This window comes from Beta vulgaris, chromosome 8 (genome assembly GCF_026745355.1).
Source record: "Beta vulgaris subsp. vulgaris cultivar EL10 chromosome 8, EL10.2, whole genome shotgun sequence".
NCBI classification, from domain to species: domain Eukaryota; kingdom Viridiplantae; phylum Streptophyta; class Magnoliopsida; order Caryophyllales; family Amaranthaceae; genus Beta; species Beta vulgaris.
The window spans coordinates 31,271,315-31,291,930 of NC_079209.1; the positions used below are offsets into that span (position 1 = coordinate 31,271,315).

Here is a 20,616-nt window from a genome sequence, read left to right on the forward strand (position 1 = left end):
TGGTGTACATCTTCTCGGAAGAATCTAACACTAAACCATTAGAGATGGGGGACGACAACAATGAAAAGCCTTTACGTGATTACACAATGCCGAATGCTAGTGGTGCACCTTCAAGTATTGTAAGACCTACTATTTCTGCTAATAATTTTGAGCTTCGCCCTGCTTTAATTCAAATAATTCAACAAGAACAATTTAGTGGCCTAGATAATGAAGACCCTAATGAACATGTAACCAGTTTTCTTGAAAAATGCGATACTATTAAGTTAAATGGAGTGACTGACGATGTTATTCGACTTGATTTTTTTCCGTTTTCACTTAAAGATAAAGCTAAAACCTGGTTAAAATCTAATCCATCTAATTCATTTACAACATCGGCTACATTATCTTAAGCTTTTCTTAAAAGATATTTCCCTCCTGGAAAAACTACTAAGTTTAGAAACAATATAACTAGTTTTGCGCAATATGATGGGGAGTCTTTATATGAAGCATGGGAAAGGTTTAAAGATTTACAATGTAAATGTCCTCATCATGGTGTTCCTGATTAATTGCTAGTGCAAACTTCTTATAACAGTCTTAATGAATCTGTTAGAATAACTATAGATGTGGCCGCCAGAGGTGCAACAATGGATAAGAAGTAGCTAATAGGTTACTTGAAGAAATGGCTTCTAATAATTATCATTGGTCTAATAATAAGGGTAAACCAAAGAATGATGCTTGTATGTATGAAGTAGAAGGAATTAACATGTTAAATGCCAAAGCTAACAAATTAATTAATTTGTTTACTAAAATGAGTAGTGTCAATTCTGTGTCTACTACCATGCCATGCAATTTGTGTGGAGGTGCTCATTTGACCAATGAATGCATTAATGTGGAACAAGCTCAATTTGTTTCTAATTTTAATAGGCCACCTAATAATGATCCATACTCCAATACTTTTAATCCAAGATGGAGAAACCATGCTAATTTCTCTTGGAGGAATCAAGGACAACAAAATGCTAATGTTAACTCACAAATTCCACCTGGTTTCCATCAAAAACAACCCCAACAAGAAATTAGACCACCATGGGAGTTAGCTATTGAAAAATTGGCTAACGCTTCTTCTGAAAGAATTGAAAAGTTGGAAACTAAAGTTGATCAGATCGCTATTTCTAATATAAATGTAGAACTTCAACTTGGACAGTTAGCTAATGCCATTAATTCTAGAAGTCAAGGAACTTTGCCTAGTAAAACTGAAGTTAATCCTAAACAGCACTGCAATGATGTCACTCTTAGAAATGGTAAGGAGTTAACATCAAAGGTAGAATTAAATAAAATGAGGTCGCCAATGAAAGTGAAAAAAAGAGAAGAAGAATTATGAAGTTGAAAAAGAACCTAAATTAACACATCTTCCCCCAGTGACACCTTATGTTCCCCCTATTCCTTTTCCACAAAGACTTAACAAACCAAATTAGATAGTGGATTTCATAAATTCTTGAAAATGTTTAAGCAATTACATGTTAACATTCCTTTTATTAATGCTTTAATGCAAATTCCTTCTTATTCTAAGTTCCTTAAGGAAATTATGTCTGAAAAGAAGAAGTTGGAGAATATGAAACTATTGCTTTGAGTGAGGAATGTAGTGTTGTGATTCAGAAAAAGCTTCCCCCTAAACTGAAAGACCCAGAAAGTTTTTCCATTCCTTGCACTATGGGTTATATTAAAATTTCTAAAGCCTTGTGTGATTTAGGTGCAAGTGTCTCTCTTATGCCTTTATCTATTTGCAAGAAGTTAGGATTGCATAATATAAAATCTACTACTGTATCTTTGCAACTTACTGATAGATCTATCAAATATAAAATAGGAATACTAGAAAATGAGCTAATTAAAGTCGATAAATTTATTATTCCTGTTGATTTCATTATTCTTGATATGGATGAGGATATAGAGGTACCTATTATTTTAGGTTGACCCTTCTTGGCTACTGCTGGAGCTATTATAGATGTTAAAAATGGTATTTTAACGTTTGAAATTGGTGAAGAGAAAGTTCACTTCAATATATTCAATTCTTTAAAAAACAATTCACAACGTGATCTTGTTTATCAAGTTGATATAATTGAAGACATGATGAAAAAAAAACATGTAACTGATGCTACTAATGCTCTACTTGGAGTGTGTTTGAGTAAAACAGGTACTCCTCCTAAGCCATAGAACAAAAAGGTAAGAAAAGATTTTCCTCCAATCAAGGAATGTTTTTCATGGAGGAAAAAGGGTGAATTCAAAACTAAAGGTAAGTCTCCCTTGATTAGTAAGACGACCATTAAAGGAGTTAACTCCTCGATTGATCTTGGTTAAATGGAACTTGATGTAAGTCAAGCTATAGACTCTAAACAAGCGCTACTTGGGAGGCAACCCAAACTACTCTCCGTTTTTATTTTATTTCTTTTGTCAGCATTCTTATCTTCTTTTTGTTTTTATTTTTTTTTTTCATTTACCTATGCAGGTATATAGCTATTTAAAAAGTCATAAGTCATTTCAGCCTTGTGTGTTATCTCATGCTCAACTACTTATAGTGACTGGACTAGAAAACAACTAACTAGAGGAGAACATTTATGTACTCCTTCTACTAGCTAGCTGTCGCTCTCTTACTTTGTTGTACGAGAGAAGCCGTCTTAAACCCCAGATTGTTTCTTTCTAAGTCTTTTCTATTGCCATGGTTATTGCTACAATTTCCCCTTTCCCATATAGTTTGGGTATATTTAAACACTAAGGACAATTTTTATAATAAGTATGGGGGAGAGGCTTAATCCTTGAATTGTTGGATTTGGTGTATTGTTGTGATGTTAGAATTAATTTGTGTGAAGGAACAGGTCTAGAAAATGAGAAAAAACTAATTGGATATGCCATATTTTAGGGGTGGTGCTGTCAAAATTTATGCAGAAATTTATAATTTTCATGTCTGATATTGATTTGAAGGCAAATTCCGTTAGCTTAATTTGACTGAAATGAAGAAAAAATTTAGTTTTTAAAATGGAATTCAAAAAAAAATGATTTTCTAGTTTTGTTGCAAGCTAATGGGTTTTAATGTTGACTGATTCGGAGAATAGCATAACATAATTGTGTAAGTGTCTAGCAAGTGGTAAGACTAGTTATTTAAGACTTGATTGTCATGTACTTGGTAGACATTTATAACCATTGTGAGACCCTTTTGAGCCTTCTAATAGACTAAAACATATATATTAGTCTCTATTTTTTTTATGAGAGTGTGCGTTAGTTCCTAGTGATGTATAGATTCTTGAATTTGCATTGGTTTCTTCGAAACTACATCAAAACCTGAGCATATATTAAAATGATAAAGGCATTTGTTTTAGTTGAACCAAATTTAGCCTAAGCCACCTACACTATCATATTTCTTTCTAAAGCCCCTTTGAGCCTTAAGCCTATTTCTTAGGTTTAAACCATATTACAAGCTTATTTCCTAAACACGTGACTTTTACCTAGTCTTTGAGCTAAATATATGACAGGATTTGAATGGGTTTGTACATTATACTTTTATGTGTAGGTGATCCTATTAGTTTCCATATATGTTTTTCTCAAAAAGAAAATATCAAAATGAAATGAACAATATGAAGGAACAAAGAAATTACTAAATATGAAAAAAAAAGAGAAGGAGAGGTTGATACTGAGAATGAAAATGAGTTCGGAGAAGTTTAATATTAGATATATATTGCCAACATTTGAGTAGTTGAGGTTTTGATTATGGCCATTACTTTTGGGCTTGTTACAGATTGTGTACTCCACTGGTCTTAAAGGTTTGAGCACCAAATACTTCCTACCCCTTACCCGAGCCTTACGTTATAACCTTACTAAAGCCCTTTTGATTTTTGTATGCTCTATGCCTTCTCACTGGTGGAAAATTGAACGATATGCAAATTCAAAGATGATATATTTCATTTCGAGTCGACCTTATAGGTTTTGAGTGATAATTATTATATCCTAAACACATGAGTGATTATAATTTATTTTTATTTGCACAACTAAAGTGAGGGTTCATCAAGTTAATTACTCAATTCTTGAATATGGTTGTGGTAAGACTGAATGGAAACACTAATACATGAAGTACTATGTTTTTTTTTTTTGAAGAGGTGGTTGGTCTTTGGCTCATTGCTTGTGACGTCTAAAAAATGTTTTTAAACTAAAATTATTTCCATAAATCATATTTTTGGTCTTTGTAAAAACTTTCAGTTGAGCTATTGCTACTTATAATAGGATTTGCCTAAAAAGTCAGTTGGTTGGGAAGTTAAAATTTATATTGACAGATAGATGCTTCTATTATATAGTTTTACTTTGCTCGAGGACTAGCAAATCTCAAGTGTGGGGAAGTTGATAAGCTTAGGTCGAAAACCCACAAGGGCGACTTAGGCAAAAGTCATAGCATCTTCTCATTTATCAGCCTCAACTACGAATGATCTGATTCTGCTAAAGATGCATACGGAACCTCACCCTGAGGCCCGACCGCTTTAAACCAAACCAAACCTACATCACTACACCCTTCCCAAAAACCTCTTCCAAATCAATGCTTAATTCATTGCAAATGGCTCCAAAGCAAAATGCTCAACCACCATTAAATCTTAAGAGGTACGACTAACCTGATTCCATCACGGATACGTAGGCAACCTCTTTGGAGGCCCGACCATTTCAATTCAAAACATGTTTTTAAGGCTCACCTAGGATCATGAGAAAAGCACGATCGCCCACATCATGAATTTTAAATGCTTATCCCTACCCTTAGAACATAGATTAGGAATCAAACGTACATCATTAGCTTACCATATTACGTGAGTCGATTCATTATGACTTCAACACTCAACGCTATGACTGCGCCTCATCTTTTGAGTGTTCCTTTATTTGGCCTTTCTTGTCTTACTTCATCAACTCCATCATACTGGGGGCTCAATCAATTGTTCATGTAGAAAATCATAGGCTCGAAGTCTAGGCCTGTTGATAAGGCTATATTTTATATATGATTTTTGCTCGTTATATTACTCTTTGGTATAAGTTATGAGACTTATAATACATTTTCTTCTCATATTTTAATGTTAAAAGAGTTAAGTTACTTATGTTATAAAGCTGATTTAAAATATGAAAAATGTCTTCAATAAATTATTTTCCTTGATGCTACTACTACCAATCTCATATATGTTAATTTGGCTTGTTAAACATTTATAGTAGTAGTATTACTATGCAAATATTTTATTACTTTATTATTGATTTGTTTCTAGGTAAAATTAGGAGAAGAAGAAAAGGAAAAAAAAAAAGTGGAAACCCTTCTTCCCTTGGTCCAAAAGACCAACAACAATCATGAGCGGAACTAGAGGAAAAAATCTAACGCAACAACAGAGGGAACGAAGTACATAGGGACACAAGAGGACAACGGAGACCAGAGACGCAACAGAAGATTGGCGCACCAACCCAGCGAGTCATATCTGGCAAATCAGCCCATTGTGTTGGGAGTTTCTTCTGTTTCTCTACTCAACTATTTTTATTCAATAGTTAAACTTGTTAAATTACTATGTTCAGTAATGATTTTCCATTGTTATTCTATTGGATTGATTAGTTGTTATGTCTTGCTAAATTTCTATGTTCTAGGTTAGGGATGTAGTCTTTTATATTTCAATCAATGAATTGAATTTGTTATTTGGCTTTGATTTATTATAATGACAATTTGATAATCTTGGTTTGTTTTCATGTAATTGATTTAGCCAATTGATTATATGTTTAAGATATTGGATTATTAGCGGAAGTGAAATTTCAATAGTAGTTCATGGTATTATTAAACGTCATGTTGTATAATTTTAGGAATAGTTATACACTTGAGGTGATCCTTTATATGAATTTCTTGTTTGTAATGAGTTTATATTAATTGTCATGACCATGGAAGTAGGCGTAAAATTAGTATAAATACACGTTTCTACCTTGGAAGAGGAGATAACGTATCATAGGAAGTTCGATCATTGCAACCCAATATTATTTCAATCCAACAACTAGTTTAATCTCATGATAGGAAGTAAAAGGTGAAATCCGAAACCTAGAACTATTTCTCTCATATTTGATTCTTACCTATTATCCTATCCTTTGAGCGTTAGAATTAGTAGTTCATATTACTATAGTAGTTTAGTTTATCACCATCATTCACTATTTCTGGATTATCTAAATAATATTAGTATCTCTTAATTTGGTAGTTGATTATACCTCCTTGTGGAAAACGATATCTTGCTTACCCTATATTTACTTTAATTGACCCGTACACTCACGATATTTTAAGCTACATTTAGGAATGACCACCTGTCATACTAAGGACTTCATTACGAGTCTATATATACATGGAATCTTGGGTTTCAAAACCTAAATTGATACAAGATTGAACCTACTTTATGGGCTCATTAGGCTCTTGACATACAAAACTCAAAGCATATACAACTCAAGCGCTACAAAACCTCGTTGTATAACGCATTTCAAATGACAATATAATCTATTAACTAAATAGATCTTCTATAGAATCCAAGTGTACCTCGATTGGGACTTCGTTACGAGTCCATACAAAAAATTGTGGGATCCGGACCCATACGAGATCCTAACTGTTTTAGGGGCTCACTTAGGCCCGTAACGACTATGCCGCATTTCGAATCAAACAATAATTTACATGGATCATCCTTGGGGGCTTCCGATTTATCCTTTTACAAAAAAAAAAACAGTTTTCTAAACAAAAATTTGAGCTTCTAATGTAACATCAAATCATATTATCTGCATTAGTGTCATATCATCTGCATTAGTAACACATCTCTACATTGGCATTACATATATGCATTGTCCAAACATTATGTCAAGCATTATATCTTTCCTCCTTAGCCATATGATTCTAGCGTCAATCATGGAGTCGCACACACATACACAAACATATGCACACACGATAGCACCTTTAATTCTAGAGTATTGAAGGTAACTCTTTATAGGTAAAGTCTTCTCATGTCCATACACTAGCACCCACATCACGGCACATATACATATCCCCTAATTGTTTATTTGTTTAATTGTGTATTCTTCATATTTATAGGTATCCAATATTAAACAACACTATACGAGTTATAGTGGAAGACAAGCGCTATACACATGGTGCGTCCAATGCACTGACAACGTTGTGCCACACGCAACAAATTACGTCCAGCAAACGCGAGTTCTTTCAGAACCGAGACTCTTCAACAATGGCTAGTAAGAAATATTAAACTCCAAAATTGCCATGACTTAATACTGGAGACGTGGCGAATCTTCTTTGCAATTGTTATATGGTGGTTATGGCGTTGGAGGAATTATGCTACATTTAATATTACAAATGAAATACCGATTGATGCCTTAAGCTTTCTCATGTTCCGCTTTGAAGAAGCTTGGAGGACCTTGGGTGATGTTATAGTTAACAAGGAGCAACCAGTTGTTCCTAGGCAAGAAACCTTCATCAGATGGACGCAACCCCATCATGGATGGATGGTTCTGAATTCAGACGGTGCAGCAAAGGGGTCCCCAGGACCTGGGGGGGGTGGTGGTTCAATAAGAGTCCACACTGGAAAACTACAGATTGTGTATTCTGTAAACTATGGTGCTTGTAGGGCCTTCGTGTAGCAGAAGTAACTGGAGTGGATTTTGGATTTGAGTTGTCCAAACGTATGGGCGTTTTCGAAGCTACAAATACAAATCGACAACTTACCAGCGGTTTAGGGACTAAAAGGTACTAAAAATTATGGTGGAGAATGCACGCACATTATTCACCACTATATGGAGATCATTGCTGAAGATGATTGGGAAGTGGAAATCACCCATTGCTATAGAGAAGGTAATAGAGCTGCAGATTGACTAGCTAATCAAGGTGTTAACTAGAACAACAAAATAGAGTTGATTCAAGTGCCCCCCTTTACATTTAGGTAGAATTTTATTTGAGGACATTGTAGGTGTGGCCATGCATGCTTTGCCCGCCTAGTATATGTTTTGTTTGTTATTTAGTTACTTTGTTTTTCTGAGGTTGTTTCCTCTTGTTATGCATCAAAAAAAATCTCTCTTAATGAAGAAGAGAGTTTTCTCTCTAAGAATCAATAATAAAATTCCATATACATTTTATGTTCTACATTTTACTGCTGAATTTCTTCACAAATGTCAATAGATTAGTCAATTCAAATCACGTTTTTCATCATGGTATCAGAGCAATGATCTTAGTTCCGCAACTTCAATTGATGATTCATGAATATTAGAATCTGGAATCCAGATTTCAATCAGAAATTCAGAGTTTCTTATAAGATTTTGAAGAACAGTTGAAATTCTTGTTCCAGCTAAAGTTTACTGTAAGTTTCCAGATTAAATCTCCTCTTTCATTTCTAATTTTTCTCATCCTCTCTTCAAAATGCCTAGAAATTCAAACTCACAAGATTCTCAATCAAATCAAGAAATCACACAAGATCCTAGTAGTGCTTATTTTCTTAGTTCATCTTATTTAAGCACTATAAAACTAGTTCCAAATGTTTTCTCTGGTAATGCTTTTTCTTACTGGAAAAAAATCAATATATGATAATAGCTTTGTCTGCAAGAAACAAACTAGGATTTGTTGATGGATCTCGTTCTAAGCCTACTGGAAATGCTAGTCTTTTGAAAATCTAGACTAGATGCAATGATCTAATTTCTTGGTTCTTAACTTCACTAGAACAAACTATAGGTAGATCAATAATTCTCTACTTCAAACCTGCCAGAGAAGTTTGGTTGAATCTGGAAGAGAGATTTGGAAGCATTGCTGGAACTAACTTTATGGATTACAGCAAGAATTGTTTGATATAATTCAGGAAGAAAATGAAATTATATCTGAACTTTTCACAAGGATAAAGTCAATTTGGGATATGATTGATGGTTTATATCATGTTCCTTCTTATGTTTGCACCGGTTGCAGTTGCTGTATAACTATACAAGTTCTGAAGTCTCAGCAAAACACTAGGCTCCTTCACTTTTTGATGAAAGTGAGTCGAAATTATGCACTGGTTAAGAGTACAATCTTGATGATGCAACCTCTTCCCAACATCACTCAACCTTATAGACTTTTATGTCAAAAAGAGAATCATAGAAATCTAAGTGATTCTGCAAAGAATAGCAATGAAGTAGTGGTCTTCACAGCTAAACCCTGTCTTGATTACAAGAATCATAAACCATAGCAGCAGACTCAAAGAGTCACATTCAATACCAGCAACAATCAAACTGGATTAGGAAGAATGATTACAGACTATAAAGGAAGTTCAACCTTTTTTTGAGATCATTGCAAGATGTCTGATCATACCATGGAAAGATGTTGGAAGATTCATGGATATCCAGCAAATCACAAATTAGCCAAAGGAAGGAAGGTTGCAGCACTGACACATAATGATGATAATGAAGAAACTTTTCAAGCAACTTTTTCTAAGGAGCAATATTATAAACTGATGGAAGTTCTTAATGATCATAATCCAAATTAGCAAGGGGAACACAACTATCCTGGAGGATCTGGTTCTCTTGCAATGGTAGCCACTACACAATTAACAGGTACAATTTCTCTTAATTATTCAGCTTTAGGAAATACATGGATAATTGATAGTGGAGCAACTGACCATATATGCTCTGATTTGAGTCTCTTTACTTCATTTTAAGCAGTGAATGATAATACTTATTCAACCACTATACCTCATGGAAATAGTGTACAAGTTTATCACATAGGAAGTGTAAAATAAAGCCATTTCGGGCCGATTTTGGCCTTTGAAGCTCCATTCACTTAATTTCCTTTTCTTTCCGCATTTAGCCACATGTTAGATCATATAGTTCCAATAGGTACATATATAAATATTAGAGTCAATTAAACTCCACCCATATGCATTGAAACCCATTTTAGGTAAATGAAGGCCATTTCAGGCCGATTTTGGCCTTTGAAGCTCAATTCACTTAGTTTCCCGTATTTAGCCACATGTTAGTTCATATATAGTTCTAACGGGTATATATATAACTATAAGATCCAATTAAAGTCCGCCCATATGCTTCAAAATCCATTTTTGGGTAAATGAAGGCCATTTCAGGCCGATTTAGGCCTTTAAAGCTCAATTCACTGAGTTTTCCGCATTTAGCCACATGTTAGGTCATCTATAATTCCAATAAGTACATATGAAAGTATATAAAGTCAACTAAAATCCACTCACATGCTATGAAACCCATTTTGGGTAAATGATTGTCATTTTGGGCTGATTTTGGCTTTCAAAGGTTGATTTCCTTAATTTCTTACATTATATTATTTGCTCAATCTCTTTACAGTTGACTAAAGTCTCACTCAAACTCAAAATGATCTTATATGTGTTTCCTTATATTTAAGGATTCCTCGATGGCAAACAAAGGAATAGTTCTTTCACCATAGCCGAGATAACCGAGATTCGGGATTTGCTAGCACGCTACCTTATCGAAGTTTGCATGTGCATGATGCCGCGACTTTGAGTTTATTTTGGATTTTAGTACTTATTACAACTTCATTTGTAGTATATTCTCAAAATATTATATGTATATATAACATTATGATCTGGTCCACTAATAGAATCGGATACGTTAATGTTGCTATGCATACAACATTCTTGGCGCCAATAAAAAAAACTAATCCAGTTTTGACATGGAAACCCGGATTGGTTAATTTTTCCATCAAAATCAAATTGGTAAAGGCTTAACTGATTCGATCAAGGACCAGATCAGTTAATATTTAAGGATCGCTGCGAGCCCACCCGATCCGGACCAGAATCGAATCGGTAACCCGATTTTGACCAGATCGGATTGGCTTTTTTCCACTAGTGTTAGGACCATATATAGAACTTTAAAATGTTCTACATGATGCTGGTTTCAGATTTAACTTGATCTCTATTCCTAAAATGTGTAAGGATGATTCTTACATAGTTCAATTAACTCATAACAAGTGCTTGGTTCAGAGACCTTTGATGAGCAAATTTATGGTTCTTGGTGAGCTGGAGCATTGATTATACAAGCTCAATGCAGATATTTAATCCTCTCCAAAGACTGCATATAAAGATCATGTTACTTCCTTGCATTCTAGTTTCACTGCTTTAGAGAATAGTAAATTGTGGTATCTCAGATTGAGCCATATTTCTTTCAATAAGCTCAAAACTCTTACTAATTATGTGGATATTAATGGTTGTTTAGCTAAACATATTCGTCAAATATGCCCTATTGCTAAGCAACCTAGAAAATATTTTCCTATTAGTACTATAAAGTCAACCTTTGCTTTTTAAATGCGTCATGTAGATGTATGGGGGCCTTACATAACATGTATATATATAGGACATAATATGTTTCTTACCATAATATATGATTTTACAAGAGCCACATGGACTCACTTAATGAAGAATAAGACTGATTTTGTTTCTCTTATAACTTAGTTTCTAAACTTTGTTAACACATTCATGTTCATGTGCAAGTTATTAGAATAAATAATGCACCAGACCTTATAGAAGGAGAAATGAAGCAATTATTTTTTTTTCAAAAAGGCATAGAGAATTAGAAGAGATGTAGTGGTAAACCCCAACAAAATGGGGTTGTTAAAAGAAAGCATATGCACCTGCTAGAAACAGCTTGGTCCCTTTTACTTCATTCCAAAGTATCATCAAAGTATTGGGTTGAATGCATATTGACAGCAACCTACTTGATTAATAGAATGAGATTGAGCAGTATACAAAACCTCACACCTCAAGAGAAGCTTTTTCATCATAAGCCTTAACTTGAACATCTCAAGATCTTTGGATGTCTCTGCTATGCTAATACTAATCATGTTCGCAGATTAAAGTTTGATCCCAAAGCTAATCCTTGCATTTTCCTTGGTTACCCTCCTGCACAAAAGGCCTACAAACTCCTTGATTTAGTCACAAACAAAGTCATCATCTCTAGAGATGTAACATTCTATGAAAAACACTTTCCTTATCATTATGCAGCTCAAACAAACACTCCTATTTCTTTCATCTATCTTACTCAGATTTTCTTACCTAGTGTCACTGATCTTGGTGTTTTATCTCACACTTTACTTCCAAAGTTTTTTTGCAATCTTCCTCTATTTCTCCCTCTTCCTCTACTGAATTTGTTCCTTCTACTGATCTTACTCATTCTCCGCCACCTACTCTAAGAATATGTAACAGGACACCTAAGCCATCTATTCAACTAAATGATTTTATTTGCTATACCTCTTTAACATCTCATTGGTGTAATATTGTTTCTTCTCATCAAATTCCACCTCAATTCAAAGCCTTTGTTGCTACATTGATGAATGAAACTGAACCTACTGCCTATTCAGAAGCTGCCATCAACCCTTTGTGGATTAAAGCTATAGAAAAGGAACTCACAGCCTTGAACAATAATCATACCTCGAATATTGTCCCACTTCCTTCAAGAAAGAAACCATAGGCTGCAGATAGGTCCACGAACTTAAAAGGAAAGACGATGGTTCTGTAGATAGATATAAAGCTAGGTTAGTTGCTAAACGTTTCACTGAGAAGTATGGAGTTGATTTTCAAGAAACCTTTTCACATATTATCAAAATGCCTACATTATCAAAATGCCTACAATCGGAAGCATTTTAGCCTTAGTGGCAAGCAAGGGATGGGATTTGTATCAACTTGACATAAACAATACCTTCTTACATGAAGATCTCCATGAAGAAGTTTATATGAAGATGCCAAATGGTTTATCCAATCCACCATAATCATGCATGTCTGCAAGCTTACTAAGTCCCTTTATGGCTTAAAACAAGCCACCAGACAATGGTTTGAGAAATTGCATTCAACTCTCATCTCTCAGGGTTTTGTACAATCTTCTAATGATCAATTATTGTTAAAGAATCTCCTTATCTCACCATCTTAGTAGTGTATGTTGATGATATTATGATCAAAGGCGCCAACTTAGCTACTATTGACTCTATAAAATCCTACCTTCATCACACTTTCAGTATTAAAGATCTAGGTAAGTTTAGCTATTTTCTTATAGAAGTTTGTAAAACTTGTGATGGGTTTCTTCTTTCGATACAAAAATTCACCAAGGAACTATTACAAGATAGTATCCTTTCCTTCACTAGAAAAACTTCTACACCTTTACCTACACATATCAAGCTTTTATCTGATGATGGTGATTTTTATCTAGACCTTGATGGTTATAGAAGCCTTGTTGGTAAACTAAACTTCCTCACTCACACCAAGCCTGGTTTAGCCTTTGTTGTTCAAAGTCTAAGTCAGTTCATGCATGCTCCAAGAGTTCAACATTATCATGCTTTGATTATTCATACCCTTAATTATGTTGATCCACTATTGGTCAAGGCATCTTGCTCAAAGCTATAAACAATTTAATCCTTCAAGCCTACAGTGACTCTGACTGGGCCTCTTGTCCCAACACAAGAAGGTCAGTTACTGGATATGTAATGCTTCTTGGGAGTTCTATCAGCTGGAAGTCAAAGAAGCAAGGCACCACCTCTAAATGTTGTTTAGAAGCAGAGTATAGAGTCGTGGCTCAAGCTGCTTCAGAGGTTTGTTGACTTGTCAGATTACTCAATGAGCTAGGAGTTTTTTCTCTTACACTTGTCACTCTACAGTGTGGTAACATGTCTGCAATGCACATAGCTAAGAAAACGATCTTTCATGAAAGGACAAAACACATTGAAATGTCACTAGAAAGAAGGTTAATAAAGACCTTCTACAGCTAAGCTATCTCCCTACACCTAACCAGTTAGCTGATGATTTTCACTAAGTTATTACTTGTCACTCATCATAAGCATCTACTCTCCAAACTAGGTATGGTTCCTGTCTCACCATCCTCTAGTTTGAGGGAAGGTTGTTGAAGTAACCACTTCTATTGTAGCCTGAAAATCAATGGCTACGATGATGACACGTGGTACCATCTTGGCCCTACATGTGGCATTCACTTATGAAAAGAAAGTACATGGGTCTGCAGGTTATTTGGGCTAGAGTACACTTTTCTGAGGAAAAAGTGTACTGCAAGAACTCCCTTGTGGCCCTAAAATTGTACTTAGGCCCAGTACAGATAAAGCCTGATTCTACAACAGAGTGAAATGTACTCACCAATCAGCACTTGCCAATCAGCACTTGCCATGTGTCATATTATTATTGCTTAGCCAATTAGATGCTCCCAAATTAGGGTGACATCAAGGTACAACAGTCATCTCAAACAGTATAAATAGTCCTTGAAATCAGGGGAAAGGTACGTTTTTCAGAGCATAGTATTGTTATTCTACCATAAATTCTCTCTCTCTCTACTTTCTCTCTCTAAAAGTTCCTTCATATCCCTGAAATCTGACTTAAGCATCGGAGGGGGAAATACCACCCAAACCTCTAGGGTGGGTCCCTTTTTGCAGGTTGCTAGCCGGAGATCTAGATCGGGATTCGAGTCCAATCATTGTTGCACAAGTCTCCTAGTTGAGAGCCTGTTGTTGGGAATTGTTGTATTAAATTACTAGTTTCGTACTACGTAACATTTGGCGCCGTCTGTGGGGAGACGCAACGATGACTGATTGTCACGCATCTAATATTGCTCGGAACAGAAGTTTTAGGATCCAAGTAGAGGATACAGTGGATGATGAGAGGTTGCCCCGAGGACGAGACAGGCCCTCTGCTGCCGCTCGCCTCGCTAGAGGGAGTAGGACCCCTGTCATCCAGGAGAATCTTGACCGTCCAGTGACAGCGGGTCATCTGGAGAACGTCTTAAATGACTTCCAGACTAGAATGGCCGCTGTCATGGAGGAGCAAATTAAGAACAACATGTTGTTCTTCCAGATTAGCCCAGGGAGGGAGGCCGTTGAGCCGCTCAAAGGAAAGTCTCAAGAGGGTCGTCCAGGGACTAGTCGGCCACCACGGCCAGAGTTGACCAGGCCTCTGTCTAAGGGAAAACAGCCTGCTGGCAGTGAGCCAAGAAGGAAGATGGACTGGAAGTTGGTAGTTCGGCCAGGAGATAACGTCCCCCCCACTGGTCACAAGATGGAGACGGATGCCAGGGAGTACTTGGAGGCCAAGAGGGCTGCCGCTCTTCAGCATTCAGCTTCAGGTTCTACTCCTTACATGAAAGATCCTCCATTGCGAGGTCCGTCCAAAACAGCAGAAAGAAATCAGGGACCTTCGGATATTCAGCCAAGGCAAGAAAAAATAGTAATACAACCTATGGTGTACAGGCGTCGGGCCGTAGCCAATACCTCCTCAAACCCAGTACTTAAGGAATATCGCCGGGAGCACATACCCACTAAGGGACATGCTGGGGCACTCAGGATTGATTGGCCAACTCCCTTCTCGGTCATAATCATGGAGTCCCCCCATTCCCAAAGGTTAAGCTTCGGACGATTGAACCTTTTGACGGTACTATAGATCCAGATGATCATTTGTCAGCATACAAACATCAGATGTACGTTCAGGGAGTTGATGACACTACATGGTGTAAGAACTTTCTAGCCACATTGAAAGGAGTGGCGCAGAAGTGGTTTAACAACCTTCCTCCTAAGTCAGTAAATAATTTTACTGAGCTTAGTATATTGTTTACCAGCCATTTTGTTGCAAAATGTCAAGAACAGAAGACAAGCATGCATTTGGGCAAGGTCGTCCAAGGACCTAAAGAACCCCTAAGGAGTTATGTGAAGAGGTTTAACTTAGAGGCATTACAGATCCAGGACTTGAATGCTGGAGTGGCGTTTGACGCTTTCATCCGAGGTCTAATACCTAGGAGTTTTAAGTTTGACTTAGTGAAAAAGAAGATAACCACCATAACTGAGGCTCTTAAGGAGGCCGAAGCTTTTATTCATGCTACTGAAGTTTGTGCAGAAGCAAAACATTCGGAGGTAAAGAAAGTTGAAGAGGCTACTCGGCCAAAAAAGAGTCTCCCCAAGAAAGCCGAAACTTGGGCAAGGACTTCAATGACTACCTCGTCCAAGAGGAGCAGAAGATCTGAACCGACAGCCTCAGCTGAGCCCATAGAGTTCAGCAAGGATCAGTATTCCACTCTTATGGAAACCAAGGATCAGCATGAGCTGAAAGCGCCAGCAAAAATGAAGACGCCCTACAGAAACAGGGACAAAAGCAAGTACTGTCATTTCCACAAAGATTGTGGTCATGAGACGAATGAGTGTAAGCATCTAAAGAGTGCATTGGAGGATCTAGCCCGAAAGGGTAAAATGAACTCTTATCTACCTTCTTCAGGAAGAAAATTCCAGACAAAAGACAATCGTCAGGGAAGAAGGAAAGATGACGAAAGCACTGATGAAGATGTGGTGATGGTAATTTCTGGGGGATTTGCAGCCGGAGGTCCTACAAGTCGCGGCCACAAAAATTATCTGAAGGAACTCAGCCAGGTGATGCTCACCAATCAGGTAGAGTCTGATCCTTTCCCCAAAATAGTGGTCAGCGAGCAGGATCGAGGAAAGATAAGAACCCCTCATGACGATCCACTGGTGGTCGAGATGAAGATTGCTAATATCAGGGTAAGACGGATCTTGATTGATACAGGAAGTTCTACCGATATTATCAGCGCGGATTGCTTGTCAAGGTTGAGGTTTGATGAGAATGACTTAGTCCCTGTCAATCACCCTATAATCGGCTTCGGCGGAGGGGTTATTCATCCCATGGGAACGGTTACCCTACCCGTCAGGGTAGGAGATGAAGATGTTGCGAGAACACTTTTTGTGAAGTTCTTGGTAGTACGAGATATGACAGCTTACAATGTCATCCTCGGACGACCTACCTTAAACCACATTAAAGCCGTCATAGTAACCCATCTAATGCTCATGAAATTTGAGTGTGACGGTGGTAAAATCGAATTATTGTATGGAGATCAGCAGGCGGCAAGAGAATGCTATCTTACTACTTTGAGACCGTCATCATGGAAGGAGAAATCAGAGCGGCCAAAGGCCATGGAAGATGAATCGGCCGAGAAGATGAAAGGCCATATAAATGAGTTGAAACAAGAGGTAGAGAAAGCACAAACAAAGCCCCTCCTAGAGGGCAAGCCGTCAATGCTTCTGCCGAGCAAGAAAAGGAGATGCTTGGCTATTAAGGAACAAAAGAATTCATCCGAAGAAGTTATAGCTATCATGAGCTTAGGACTAGAACGTCCAGAGCCAGTAGAAAGTCCAAATGAGATTTGCTTGAGTCTAGATCGTCCAGAAAGGACGTTCAAATTTAGATCCGTCCTGGGCCCTCAGACCAAGGACGCCTTGGTTGCATTATTAAAAGAATGTGAAGATGTCTTTGCTTATACGGTGGAAGAGATGCCGGGAATTGATCCCGAAGTTGCGGTGCATAAGTTGAACATAGAGCCGGGGCAAAAGCCAGTCCGGCAGAAGAAGAGACACCTGGGTCCGGCCAGAAACCAAGCAGTTGGTCAGGAGGTCCAGAAGCTGCTAAAGTCCAAATTCATCCGAGAAACCTACTATCCGGATTGGATCGCCAATGTGGTCATGGTTCCCAAGACGAATGGTAACTGGAGGATGTGTGTTGACTACACTGATTTGAACAAGGCATGTCCTAAAGACAGTTTCCCTCTACCTAAGATTAATCGGCTGGTGGACTCCACAGCAGGGCATGCACTGCTAAGTTTGATGGACGCCTATTCCGGTTTCCATCAAATTCCTATGTGGCCGGACGATCTGGATAAGACTTCTTTTATTACTGAGAAGGGGCTATATGGCTGGCTTAGGATGCCCTTCAGCCTGAGGAATGCACCGGTCACCTTTCAGAGACTTATCAACACTGTCTTTCAGCCGCAATTAGGGAGGAATATGGAGGCTTATATTGACTATATGATCGTCAAGAGCCGAAAGGAGATGGATCATTTGGACGACTTAAGAGAAACATTCATGACGTTAACAAAATACAAGTTGAAGCTCAATCCGCAAAAATGCGTATTTGGAGTAGTAGCAGGCAAGTTCCTAGGGTTCTTGGTCGACCAGCGAGGAATTGAGGCCAACCCTGACAAGATACAAGCAATATTGAATATGACTTCTCCGTCCAAGATCAAGGAAGTCCAGCGTCTGACGGGATGTCTGGCCACTCTTGGAAGGTTTTTATCTAAGTCTGGCGACAAGTGCCATCACTTCTTTGCAACAAAAAAGAAGAATGCAAAGTTTGAATGGACAGAGGAAGCCGAGAAGGCGCTTCAACAAGTTAAAGACCACCTTCGGCAATTGCCCAGGCTAATCAGACCGGTCGAAGGAGAAAAGTTGTATGTATACCTGGCCGTGTCCCCATTTGCAGTAAATGTTGTTCTCTTAGCTGAAAGAGACTCGGTACAAATACATGTTTATTTCGTTATCCATGTGCTAAAGGATGCGGAAGGCAGGTATTCGTCAATAGAAAAGTTCGGCCTGGCGCTGCTTATAGCCAGCCGGAAGCTAAGGCCTTATTTTCTTGCTCACAGTATTCTAGTCTACACTGACCAGCCCTTAAGACAAGTTTTGCACAAAATGGATGCGTCCGGACGAATGTTGAAGTGGGCCGTAGAGCTCAATATGTTTGATTTATCATTCGAGCCCAGAAAAGCAATTAAGGGGCAAGCTTTGGCAGACTTTATTATAGAGCTTACCCGGCCTACAGTAGAGTACGTCCAGGATCCGGTAGAGGGAAAGAAGCATTGGACCCTAATGGTGGACGGATCATCCACCGCTAATGGATGTGGAGCCGGGATCATCTTTCAGTCACCAGAGGGGGACAAATTTGAGTATGCAATGAAGTTCCAATTCCAGGCTTCCAAAAATGAAGCAGAGTATGAAGCACTCTTAGCCGGCATCAAAATGTGTAAAGCTGCCGAAGCCCTGGAAATTAAGGCAAAAACAGACTCTCTGCTGGTGGTCAGCCAAGTGAATGGAGACTTTGATGCAAAGAGGCATCTATGAGCAAGTACATGAGTTTGATCGAGGAAATAAAGACATTGAAACGATTCGTACTGGATCAAGTACCACGGTCTGAAAATCATCAAGCTGATGCCCTCTCCAAACTAGCTAGTTCGGCTGAGGGGGATGTGGCTAGAACAGTGTTTTGGGAGGTCAAGGCGGCTAAAACCATTGATGCCAAAGAAGTCATGTTTCTTAGCCGAGAGAACGAATGGATGAGCCCTATTATTGAATATAAGAAAATAGGCCAGCTGCCCCTTGACCCCCTAGAAGCTAAGTATGTGAAGGCTAGGGACAAGTGGTTTGAGTTATGAACGAAACTCTGTACAAGAAATCTTTCAACCGGCCTCTTCTCAAATGCATCACTAGGAAGGACGGCATAAAAGTCCTGAAAGAGTTGCATGAGGGAGCTTGTGCCTCCCACATAGGGGGGAGGGCATTAGGATAAAAAGCTTTGAGGACTGGTTATTTCTGGCCGACTTTGAAGGAGGACGCCTTGCTTTACGCAAAGAAATGTGATAGTTGTCAAAAGCATGGCAAAATCTATCAGAAGCCGTCCAATTATTTAACTCCAGTCCTTTTTCCTCTTCCCTTTGCCAAATGAGGAATGGATATTCTGGGTCCTTTTCCCATAGCTGCCGGCCAGAAAAAATTTGTGATAGTAGCTGTCGACTACTTCACCAAATGGGTAGAAGCTGAAGCTATGAGGAGCATTACCACCAATGACATCAAAGGGTTCGTCTGGAAAAACCTAATCACACGGTTTGGTATGCCTCAGTCCATTGTCTTTGACAACGGACCACAGTTTGAGACGTCCAAGCTTCGCCAATGGTTGGCCGACCAAGGAATTAAGGCTCACTTTGTGGCAGTAGCCCATCCCCAGGCAAATGCAAGATCCTATTGGTTGGAATCAAGAAGAAGCAAGATAATGCAAGAGGGTTATGGGTTGAAGAATTACAGTTGGTTTTGTGGTCAATTAGAACAACGGCCAAGAACTCAACTGGAGAAACCCCATTCATGCTAGTCTATGGCTCAGAGGTCGTTCTCCCCATTGAAGTTGAGGAACCAACTCTGCGAGTCATGATGTACTCAGAGGATGCCAACTGGGATGCTCTCCGGACGGCCCTGGATCTGGTTCCTGAAGTCAGGGGGGCAATGCGCTGCTAAGGATGCAACTGTACAAGCTAAGAATGGCTAGAGAATTTAACAAAAGAGTAGCTAGGCGGCCATTGAAAAAAGGAGATCTCATCCTGAGGAAAATGGAAGCAGTAGGCCGAGCCAAGGAGCTGGGCAAGCTCACTCCAAACTGGGAGGGCCCCTACAAAATCGTCGAAGAAGTTCAGAATGGCACCTTTCGTCTGGAAGGCATGGATGGTCGTTCTATTCCTAGGACGTGGAACTCTGATACTTTGAAAAAATACTTTGTTTAAGATATCTTGAGAAAGTGTAATCTTTTCTTAGTACCTCGCAATGAAAATGTAGAAATGTATACATGTACCTTGGCTCTCCGTCAAGCAAAATTCATATAATACAGCTCTACTTCTCTTCTATGACTGTCTCTCTATTTGTTTTGTTTGCCTGGTTTAGTTAAAAATGCATACTATCGGCCAGACTAACTAATAAAGCAGAACAGCAGCTAAAATTATCTTCCATTAGGAGATCGGCCAACA

The 20,616-nt window shown here is 38.2% G+C and overlaps 1 non-coding gene across 1 annotated transcript; it reads right to left on the bottom strand.

The window, feature by feature from the left end:
* Positions 1–428: 428 nt before the first annotated feature.
* Positions 429–535, bottom strand: LOC125493044 (small nucleolar RNA R71). Its single transcript, XR_007269425.1, has one exon. It is a non-coding gene; the product is annotated as a small nucleolar RNA R71 (small nucleolar RNA).
* Between the last annotated feature and the right edge of the window lie 20,081 nt (positions 536–20,616).